Here is an 11049-nt window from a genome sequence, read left to right as displayed (position 1 = left end):
GAGGGGCGATGTTCTCAGAGGACACTGAGTTTGCAGTTTGGGACATAAGAATTCAGAACTCCCTGCGGGCAGAGACCAGGGTCAACCCAGGATTGTGATATTAGGATTTATCGGGTGGCTGGTGCAGGCACTTTTGTCATCTTGTTTAAGCCCCATCAACGCATTTTACAGCTCAGGAACGTGAACTCAGAGATGTTAAGTAACTTGCCCAACACATACTTAGTAAATAGCAGAATTGCTTTTAGTGCAGAGCCCTTCTGCACAGCCCTGAGGAACACTGTCCTTAAACCGCAAGACTCACTGGTTCCACCAGTCCTCAGCAGCGTGTGCGTTTCCCTAGCGTCTCCCAGAAAACAGTTCACTGGACTGGCTTGGGTGTGTAAGGGTACCTGGATATGTGAGTAGGGCAGGGGTGGCAGAACATGGAGGATTCAAGGACCTAGGGGTGCCTGTCCATCTTTGTTCTTGAATTATATTATTTCCTCTGGAATTCCTCTTCTGCTCTCACCCTCTTTCCTTCCCTGTGCACCCTCTCTGGGCAAACTCCTCTTTGTCCCCAGCTGCCCCATCTTTTACCCAGGCTTAATAAAACTTGTCCTTCACCTGGCAGCATCACATCCCCACCAACCTGCTGCCATTTGTTGAGAAAGAGAGACCTGGGATGTCGCTGGTCCACTGGCAAGTCACTTAGATGAGGAAGGAACAGTTGCCCTGCGGAGCTCCATGGTGATGTTCGCAGGTGCAGTGTGGGACTAGGAGGGAGGTGGGCTGCCACCTGTAAGTCATATTCATGCTCTTTAGTGAATATCCGCCTGGTCAACAGGCAGGGAACTAGGGCTTAAGCCCACAGGTTAGCATTAACGGGGCCTTACTTGTCCTCCTCCGCGTAAGAGAATGGAGAAAACACTGGTGAGGGAGACAGACCCGAGTTTGGATCACCTCAGGTGCTCACGCAGCTTCCCAGAGCCTGAGGATGCGGTGAGAATAATGCCGGAGAATGATGCACAGGAATGCTTGGGGTGGAGGAAGGGTTGAAGGGGTAGAAGGGTACTGAATTCTTGCCGGTTTAATTGAAGGGGGAAGGAGTGTGTTTAGGATTCTCAGAAGAGAAATCACTGAGGTAAAATAAATTTTAGGTGGATGATTTAAAAGATGAAACTTAAGGATTTCTTGGGTAACTAACCTGAGGTGACCCTGAGGGGCTCTGGGCCAATGGCGCCCCAGGGAGCCAGGCCCTGCCTGGGATGCAAACCTAGGAAGGAGGGCTGGGCATGTCCATGCTTGGATGGCTGGAAGGGCCAAACCCAAGCCAGCGCCTGGCTCCATGTGGCTCCTTTCTCTAAACTAAAATGCAGACTAAAATAAGATGTTTTCAACAAGGGAAGAATGCATTGATGATAGCTACCACTTCCTGAACCTTAAATATATGCCAGGCACCATGATAAGTACATAGAAACCCTTTACATATCTGTTCTCCCCAGCTCTCACACAGCCTGTATGTAAAATACTATCAGTCCCACTCTTTCATGGAGAGAGTTCTGAGACCAGAGTACAGAGGCTATTCACTGGGCCATTCACTGGGCCGTTCACTGAAGCTTCTCCCTCAAGGCTTCTGTAATGCACAGGCTCCTGTCAGGCTCTGGAAGGGGCCCAGCCATTCATTCTCTTGGTAATATGTTTTGCAAGTTTGCAAAGTTAGTTATTAATATTTCACTTGTAATTGGTTAAGATAGGTTTCTTCATGCCGATGTCTCCTCCAGCACATACATGTTCCCTGTGTCAAGTGTCGGTGATTTTTTTCCTTCTTTTTGAGATGAGGTCTCGCTCTGTCACCCAGGCTGGATTGCAGTGGTGTGATCTCGGCTCACTGCAACCTCCACCTCCCGGGTTCAAGCGATTCTCCTGCTTCAGCCTCCCAAGTAGCTGGGACTACACGTGCACACCACCACGCCCAGCTAATTTTTGTATTTTTGGTAGAGACAGGGTTTCACCATGTTGGCCAGGATGGTCTCCATCTCGACCTCATGACCCGCCTGCCTCAGCCTCCCAAAGTGTTGGGATTACAGGCGTGAGCCACCGTGCCCGGCCTATCGTCAGTGATTTTAAGGGGAAAAGGTCATTGAGTTGGGGATACGATTAGTTTGAATGAGTGAGATCTAATCAGATGATTTGCTACCACTTCTGTGTATCAGATGTTCCCTGTTTACGAATGACTTCCAGGACCCAGGACTACTCCCATTGTCCACTTCCTGACTCACCCAGGGGCATGGTGACAGGGGTGTGTCTCTGTGTATATGTAGAGGAACATGAACAGTAGAGAGGAACCCCAGATCTGTAGCATGTGGAGTTCAAAGCTACCCTGGAGACTTCTCCCAATTATCTGACATGTAAAATTGTTAGCAGAGTCGATTCTCATCAGCAAACGTCTCTCTTGTCAGGAGCATGCTTAATGTGGCCTATATACTTTTAAGCACATCATGCATTGTTTTCTTTTTCAATGGCAATTCCAAAAAATACAATTCACTGTAGCTGTTGTATCTTTAGGGCAGAAATCAATAGTAGTGCTGTATCTAATGAGTATATCTATGCATGAAGTGGCATATTCTACACATTCCAACTATCGATAATGAAACATTTCTATCAACCTTGCTAGGGGAAAGGCTGAATTATCTTTTATAAAATCGTAGCCAGATGAAGAGTCAATCAGAGCCCCAAAGTACAGGATAAAAGTATTGTGGACGTATATTGGTTGATAAAAACACGAAATGATTTTTCTGTATTGTTTACTGTTTTTGCGGTACTTTCCAACTCTTCATTATTTGTAATTTGCCGTGAAGTCTTTACATTCTGAACATCAGTTTTATACCTAATTTCATATTTGTAATTGTATATCCTTCTTAAGAAAAATACTCCAGATTGTATAAGATTTAGGCCCACAAAACCTGAATCGATTCTTGACAGAGTAATTAAGTAACAGCTGAAATCACAGCCACTAAATGGCCAAGCCGGGATTTGAAGCCGGAATTCAAACGTGGGCCTCAAAAGGGCGTCTTGGACTCTAATCTGTGCCCCTGGAGTCAGGATCTTGTTAAAGTTCAGATTCTGACTCAGTAGATGTGGGCTGGTGCTCAGGTGCTGTGAGGCTGCTACTCTGTGGGCCACACTCCGAGGAGCCGGGGTCTCTCAGCTAATGTGCTCTGTGGCCAGTTCTCAGACAGTGCAAGGAACCATTGCCATTCAGGGAGGTTGTGGGACTTGCCCAGAGTAGCAGAGTCAGAGACTCACAGCTCCATCACGCGCCTTACATGGTGGCAGGGGGCTAAGTGGGGAATCCCAGGAGTCAGCTCTGGGTCCCCAAGAGGAATGTCCCTTCCAGCCCCCTACACCTCAGGTGGGAGCTGCCTGTCCCCTGTTCCCTGGGATTGGCCTGAGATGCTGCAATCAGTCTCCAGGCCTGCAAGGTGAGCAGGAGAGCACCGGCGTTTCCAGTGCGACAGACGTATCTGGCTGACCTCTACTTCTCTGGCTTTCTCCACCTTGGTGACAGTGCTGCTCAGCCCCGCTAAGCATCAGTTTCCCAGTGCGTGAAACGAGCTTAATATGACCCACCTCATCGAGTTATTCATGGATTAAATGAGTTATTCATGGATAATATGACAAGTTACACAATCCGACTCTGCGTGCATTGGCCCACAGCACCCATGGAACTGGTGATTGTTGTTCCCGGGCTAAACTGACCTTGGGAATCAAGTGACTGCTTCTTGCAGCATGTACTCTCAGCTTCCTTTTTTCTCAATGTGTGGGAAGAAGAGACTGTGTTAGAATAGAAGGACATCGGCAAACATCTCACACCCTGCAGAGGGCTGAACAGAGGCTAAGGGCTTGATGGCAGCTAACTGTTCCCTGACAGATGTCAGCTTTGCCTGCCTGTCTCTCTTAACGTGTTTGCAGCTGTGCAGCAGGCTGACAGCCTCTGGCATTCTCTTTCTGCCTGGGTCCTCCCAAATGCACCCAAAATCCCAGCCATGCTGCTTGATCACCACAGGCCTGCCTGATGACAACAGGCTGTGGTGATTTTATTTGTCATCTTTAGAGCATGTGTAGCAGTATTTCTTTCCCCGAGGCATCAGATGTTTGTCCTGCAGACATGTTTTCCAGGAGAAAAGGCTAATAGATGAGGGCAGGCTGTATTTCCTGGCTGTCCCAATCCTCTGGAGACTTCCTGGTCATTGGCATCCCCCAGAAGGACATGCACCACGGTGGCTGCAGACTCTAGGTGGTGCTGCCCCAAGCTCTGTAACCTAGAGCGTCCGACATCAGTTGCAGCCTGGCCTGGGTTTGGGTTATTTTAAGCTGCCCCTGCAATGCAGCTGCAAATCCAGAAAAAGAGGACTGAGGGGCCTGCTCATCAGGGAAGAGCTCGGTAAGCACACGTCGTCAGTGGCTTGGAGAGCAGGGAGACAATGTAATTACAGTCATTCCAAGAGGTTCATTCTGCTGCATTGCCCATTTCAGGAGCACCCTTCCCATTCCTTTGGTGCCAATACTATTTTTTTAAAACCTTCTTGGTAAATTTCAGAATGCCACTGGTAAAAGCAAACTGCCTCACTTACTCCTTGGTTATTTGTTTAAAATTCAGTGTATCTCAGTAGAATGTTTTAATGGAAGGGATTGAAGCCCCTGACCCTGCCCTTTGGGGGAAGGGGATGTCCAAGAGTAGGGGGAGGAGCTTTCACCTTCAACCCAAGGACCTCAACTGCATTCCACATGAAGCATTAGCTTTAGGACAGCATGAGCACACACCAAACCCTGAGATTGCAGTTTGCCCACTCATCTGTTTATAAATTTGGTGTGTGAATTAACAGGCTTTGTCCAGAAAGAGGAAGTGGTGAAGCTGTGAAATTGCTTTCCTTGGAAAGCTTTGTTTAGTGGACCCGTATTAGTCCTGAATGGCAGGCAGAATCCTGGGTTCACAAGTGTTAATTTTCTAACTCTGAAGCTCCTTCTATTGCCATTTCCATCTGTCTAACTTTTCAGATTTCTAAGTATTTTTCTGCTTCATTCATGTATGTATTCTTCATCCATTCAGTGAGCTTTCATTAAATGTGAACTGTGTGCCAGGACTGCACTGGACATGGGGGCCACTGTCCCTGCCCTTGAGCTTCCAAGGCCGTGATGGGCGGAGCAGGGGTCAGTGGGCAGACACCGAGGTCAGTGCTGCTGGTAGCCCACATGTCTGGGGCATGTGGAGCTGTGGAGCATCACCTACTGGGTCTAGGGGCTGGTGAGGCTTTTTGGAGTGGTCCTAGATTAGGGAGGAAGTTTAGTGAAAGAAAGAGAAAGACGTTTTGAGGGAAATTGGGAAAGTGTGGCCAAAGGGTGTACATGTAACCCTCTCTCCAGTCCACCACAGCTTTTAGTAAGAGATCAGTTTCCCGAGAATGTACTGTGGGCTGGGAGCTCTGTGGAGGATGTGCCAGGCATGGCTTGGGTGCTCCTGAGGCTGCTGCCCCCACGTGACACAGAGAAGGCTGTTTGCAGAACAGCCACAGGTAGCAGCACAAAGAACAAGTGTGAATGGGAAACAGGTCCCAGGAGCTCCGCCTCCCTCTCATGTGTCCATTCGCTTCTCAATAGTTACCGAATACCTGCTGCATGCACCGTCCTGGGGACTGGGAAAACCGCCGCATCTTGGCCCTTTTGGACCTTTACATAATGATCAGCAAATAGATGAATCTGTGGTATGTCAGACCGTGATGGAGGAAGACAGCTGTGGAGAAAGACAAAGGAAGGAAATAAGATAGAGCCTGCAAGGCTAAGGTGAGGGTGGGAGGTGCCACGCTGACAGGTGACATTGAAACAAATCCTTGAGGGAGTGGCCATGTGGGTACCTGAAGTAAGGATGGTCCAGGCAGAGCAAACAAGCGGGAAAGCCCTGAGGCAGCAGTGGGCTTGTTGTGTTCAGGGAAAGGCAAGGAAAGGAAGGCAGAAGCAGAGTAGTGGGAGGGAGCGGGTCAGAGAGGAGGAGAGGGAGCTGGGGCCAGTGCATGGAGGGCCGGGAGGCTCTATCTCGGGTAAGTTTAGAAGCTAGTGGAGGCTGCGGACTGGGGAGTGGCAGATGTGACCCCTGTTTCAATGTGAACACCCACTATCAGGTCGGCGTGGGCCCAGGCTTAGAGCAGCGAACTGGTGCCTAACAAAAACAAAAAACAAAAAAACAAAAAAACAGTCTCCAGAAACCAATTAAGCAAAAATATTTATAGAACATCCAGTACATGAAGGACATATTCCTGGGTAGTTGGTTCCTCTCCTGAAGGAGCGAGCTTTCCGGATGAGTTGAAAATATGTGCATGCGCAGGAGGTGACGGCTCACTGCAGGGCAGGGCGCCATCCGTGTTGAAGGAGTGCCAGTGTTTCAGAAATGGACGCAGAGCAGGTCCATTTGATGGACGGGTAAGCGGAGCACTCTCTGTGTGCCCGCACTGTTTTAAGTGCCCAGGGTCTTCTGGGGATGAGATTTGTGTTTTTCACTCATGCGTGGGACAGTTGAGGATCATGCTAGGCAGAGGTGAGCCCTTTCCTGGAAGGAGTTAATCTAAAAAGCATAATCTGCCTCATTTGGGAGGAGCTTAATAAATATCTCTTCAAATGAAGCAGTGGTCAATCAGAAAATTTATATTTTAGCTATAAAATTACCTATCACAGTTTACCATGGGGCATAATCTTAGTCAAGCACCCAAATTAATGATTTCAGACCACAGATAACTGAAAACACCAAAGTGATAAGGTGGCAGGTATTTCAGTTAGCTACTGCTGCATAACGAATGACCCCAAAGCTTAGTGACTTAAAACAATGATTTGTTATTGCTTATCATTCTGTCAGCTGGGAGTTTCTTCTGCTGGCCTCACTTGGGCTCATGCACAAGGCTACATTTAGCTAGGGTGTCAGCTTGGGGATGGGCATAGCTGGGATGCTGGATCACCTGAGTCTTTCTCTGCATGTGGTATTGTTTTAAAATACAGGTTTTAGCGCTGCCTCAGGATATAGAGCGTAACAAGGGGACTGGGGTGAGCAGCGTGGACCTGTGAGGCCTGTGGGTGCCCGCATCCTCCAGATCCCCCCGCAGCCGACTCCGCAGTGGTCCGCTCCGGTTGCCTGGTGCAGATTTGCGTTCCAAACGGAAGGCTGCGGATTCTCTGCCCGTTATTGTGGCCCCGACAGGCTATGGTTACTTTGGCCACCGCCAGAGCAGCCTTGGCACTATGGAGGAGCCCGGGGCTACCCCTCAGCCTTACTGGGGGCTGCTCCTGGAGGAGCCACGCAGGGTTGTGGCAGCACTGCCTGAAGGCAGGAGACCAGATTCGACTCCTTATGGTTTTCCATGGGAATTGGTGATATGTGCAGCTGTCGTTGGATTTTTTGCTGTTCCCTTTTTCTTGTGGAGAAGTTTTAGATCGGTTAGGAGTCGGCTTTATGCGGGAAGAGAGAAAAACCTTGCTGACGCGCTTTCTGGACTAATTGAAGAAAAATGTAGATTACTTGAAAAGTTTAGCCTTGTTCAAAAAGAGTATGAAGCCTATGAAGTAGAGTCATCTTTAGAGGATGCCAGCTCTGAGAAGGAGGCAACAGAAGAACAAAATTTGGAGGCAACCTGTGAAAAGCTGAACAGGTCCAATTCTGAACTTGAGCATGAAATACTCTGTCTAGAAAAAGAGTTAAAAGAAGAGAAATCGAAACATTCTGAACAAGATGAATTGATGGCGGATATTTCCAAAAGGATACAGTCTCTAAAAGATGAGTCAAAATTCCTCAAATCCCAAGTAGCTGAAGCCAAAATGACCTTGAAGAGATTTCAAATGAATGAAGAACGACTGAAGATAGCAATACAAGATGCTTTGAATGAAAATTGTCAACTTCAGGAAAGCCAGAAACAGCTTTTGCAAGAAGCTGAAGTATGGAAAGAACAAGTGAGTGAACTTAATAAACAGAAAATAACATTTGAAGACTCCAAAGTACACGCAGAACAAGTTCTAAATGATAAAGAAAATCACATCGAGACTCTAACTGAACACTTGCTACAGATCAAAGATTGGGCTGCTATGCTGGAAGAAGACATAACAGATGATGGTAACTTGGAATTAGAAATGAACAGTGAATCAGAAGGTGGTGCTTACTTAGATAATCCTCCGAAAGGAGCTTTGAAGAAACTGATTCATGCAGCTAAGTTAAATACTTCGTTAACAACCTTAGAAGGAGAAAGAAACCAAATTTATATTCAGTTATCTGAAGTTGATGAAACCAAGAAGGAGCTCAGAGAGCATATTAAAAACCTTCAGACGGAACAAGCATCTTTGCAGTCGGAAAACACACACTTTGAAAGTGAGAATCAGAAACTTCAAGAGAAAGTTAAAGTAATGACTGAATTATATCAAGAAAATGCAATGAAACTCTACAGGAAATTAATAGTAGAGGAAAATAACCGGTCAGAGAATGAGAAACTTTCTAAAGTAGATGAAACGATCAGCCATGGCACTGGAGAGCTGGAGACCTGCAGAAAGCGAGCCAAAGATCTGGAAGAACAATTTGAGAGAGTTCTGCATTTTTATCAAGGGAAGATTATTTCCTATAAGAAAAAAGTAGATGGTAATTATTTGGCAGCTTGGATTGCTGAAAGAAACCTCAATGATTTAAGGAAAGAAAATGCTCACAACAGACAAAAATTAGCCGAAACAGAGTTTAAAATGAAACTTTTAGAAAAAGATCCTTATGCACTTGATGTTCCAAATACAGCATTTGGCAGACAGCATTCCTCATATGGTCCCTCTCCACTGGGTCGGCCTTCATCTGAAATGAGAGCTTTTCTCTATCCTCCAACTTTGTCGGAGGGTCCACGGAGACTCTCACCTTCGCTTCCAATGGGAGGAGGAAGAGGCCCAAGAGGCCCAGGGAATCCTCTGGACCATCAGATTACCAATGAAAGAGGAGAATCAAGCTGTGAGAGGTTAACTAGTCCTCGCAGGGCTCCTTCTGACACTGGGCCCCTGTCGCCTCCGTGGGAACAGGACCGTAGGATGATGTTTCCTCCACCAGGACAATCATATCCTGATTCAGCTCTTCCTCCACAAAGGCAAGACACATTTTATTCTAATTCTGCTAGACGCTCTGGACCAGCAGAACTCGGAAGTTTTAATATGCCTTCTTCGGATAAAATGGATGGGTCAATGCCTTCAGAAATGGAATCCAGTAGAAATGATACCAAAGATAATCTTGGTAATTTAAATGTGCCTGATTCATCTCTCCCCGCTGAAAATGAAGCAACTGGCCCGGGCTTTGTTCCTCCAGCTCTCGCTCCAATCAGAGGTCCGTTGTTGCCAGTGGATATGAGGGGCCCGTTCATGAGAAGAGGACCTCCTTTCCCTCCACCTCCTCCAGGAACCATGTTTGGAGCTTCTCCAGATTATTTTCCACCAAGGGATGTCCCAGGTCCACCACGTGCTCCATTTGCAATGAGAAATGTCTATCCACCGAGGGGTTTTCCTCCTTACCTTCCCCCAAGACCTGGATTTTGGCCCCCACCCCCACCCCCACATTCTGAAGATAGAGTGAGTTCCCTTCAGGGTTGAGTCTGCCTTCAAATGAGCCTGCTACAGAAAATCCAGAACCACGGCAAGAAAACTGACAATATTTTTGCTCTCTTCAAAAGTCATTTTGACTGTTCTCATTTTCAGTTGAAGTAACTGCTGTTACTTCAATGATTACACTTTGCTCAAGTTGAAACTTAATGGAATTATAATTCTCAGGATAGTAGTTTGTAAATAAGGATGATTTAAATATGAATCTTATGAGTAAATTATTTCCATTTTATTTTATTCTAGATAGTATAACTATTTTAACTTGATTAATCCACTATTATCTAAACAATAGTGGGAGTTTTATATATGTAATCTTGCAGGTGGGGAGGTTTTAAATTCTAAAGGCCTTGTCCTTATTCCAAGAACTGTATTTACTGTAGTTGTAGACAAATGTGAAAGTAACTTTATGCTTAATTAAATAGATTTTAGTTGATTTAAAAATATATATGGGTTGCATTATTCTTCAGGTATGGAGAGACCAACAGATCAAGTGTCGATTGCCACTGAAAAGATTGATTGTTACTCACAGATCCCAAGAGAAGGGAAAGTGCTGTGCCATGCAGCACCATATAGGGAGGCACTATGGTCAGCGAGAAGGCAGGAGTGATGGAAAAACATAGGCAGAGCCTTTATGGTGGTTTCCACGGGAAGGAGTGAGTGAGGCAAAGTGAGCAGGGTTAAGGTTAGCTATTATAGTTTGAGTAATTTCAGCAGGCTCTGGGTATAGGGGCTGTCCCTAGTTGTCTGATACCTGGCCCTGGGGTGCTTGGGGCAGAGGAACAGTGGCCTAGAGTGTGTGAGTCCTGTGGAAGGCTGATGAAGTAGGTAGCTGGGGGCATGAGCTCTGGACTGGTTAGTTTGTGTTTGAAAAGCACGCTCATGGGCAAGTTTACTGTCTGTAGGAATTGGCTAACCCTGAGAGGGACAGACCTGCCAAGGTCACCAAGACCCTAGATGTCGAAGCGTCAGAATACATAAAAAGACATGGTTAATATGGTATCAGAACCTCTGTCTTCACGTGACCTCTCATGAAGGGCTCTAGAGTAAGCTCCCTTAAGGGATGTCAAAGGCTATTCAAGACAGCAGAAGCCACAAGGCCACGTAAAGCCTCAGCTTGGAAGTTACGCAACATCACTTCTGCTGCATCCCTTGGGTCAAAGCAAGTCACAGATGCACCCCAGATCCCTGCTCACGTCGAGAGGAGAGAGGAACATTAACCGTGGGAGGGGAGGGTCATTACAGTTGTTTTTGCAAACAACCTGCTACAGAAAGTGTGGCTTCAGAGCACTGCGAAGGCCTTTCTGAACAGACCAGATCCAACAGGAAGAGCAGAAAGAAGCTGGGTTCCAGCTCGTTTGTCTTTGCTAGTGTGGAGTCAGGGTATAACTTCCCTTTCACTGTTGGTCCCCAGCATCA

General features: G+C 46.8%; 1 pseudogene across 1 annotated transcript; it reads left to right on the top strand.

Annotated features, from left to right (window-relative positions):
* Positions 1-2005: 2005 nt before the first annotated feature.
* Positions 2006-10076, top strand: LOC101008364 (annotated as a pseudogene). The gene has a single exon (XR_002518381.2). The product of XR_002518381.2 is annotated as a cTAGE family member 2-like (transcript).
* The last annotated feature ends 973 nt before the right edge of the window (positions 10077-11049 follow it).

The sequence above is a fragment of the Papio anubis genome, chromosome 15, assembly GCF_008728515.1.
Source record: "Papio anubis isolate 15944 chromosome 15, Panubis1.0, whole genome shotgun sequence".
NCBI lineage: Eukaryota > Metazoa > Chordata > Mammalia > Primates > Cercopithecidae > Papio > Papio anubis.
This window is presented reverse-complemented; position numbering and strand designations above follow the sequence as displayed.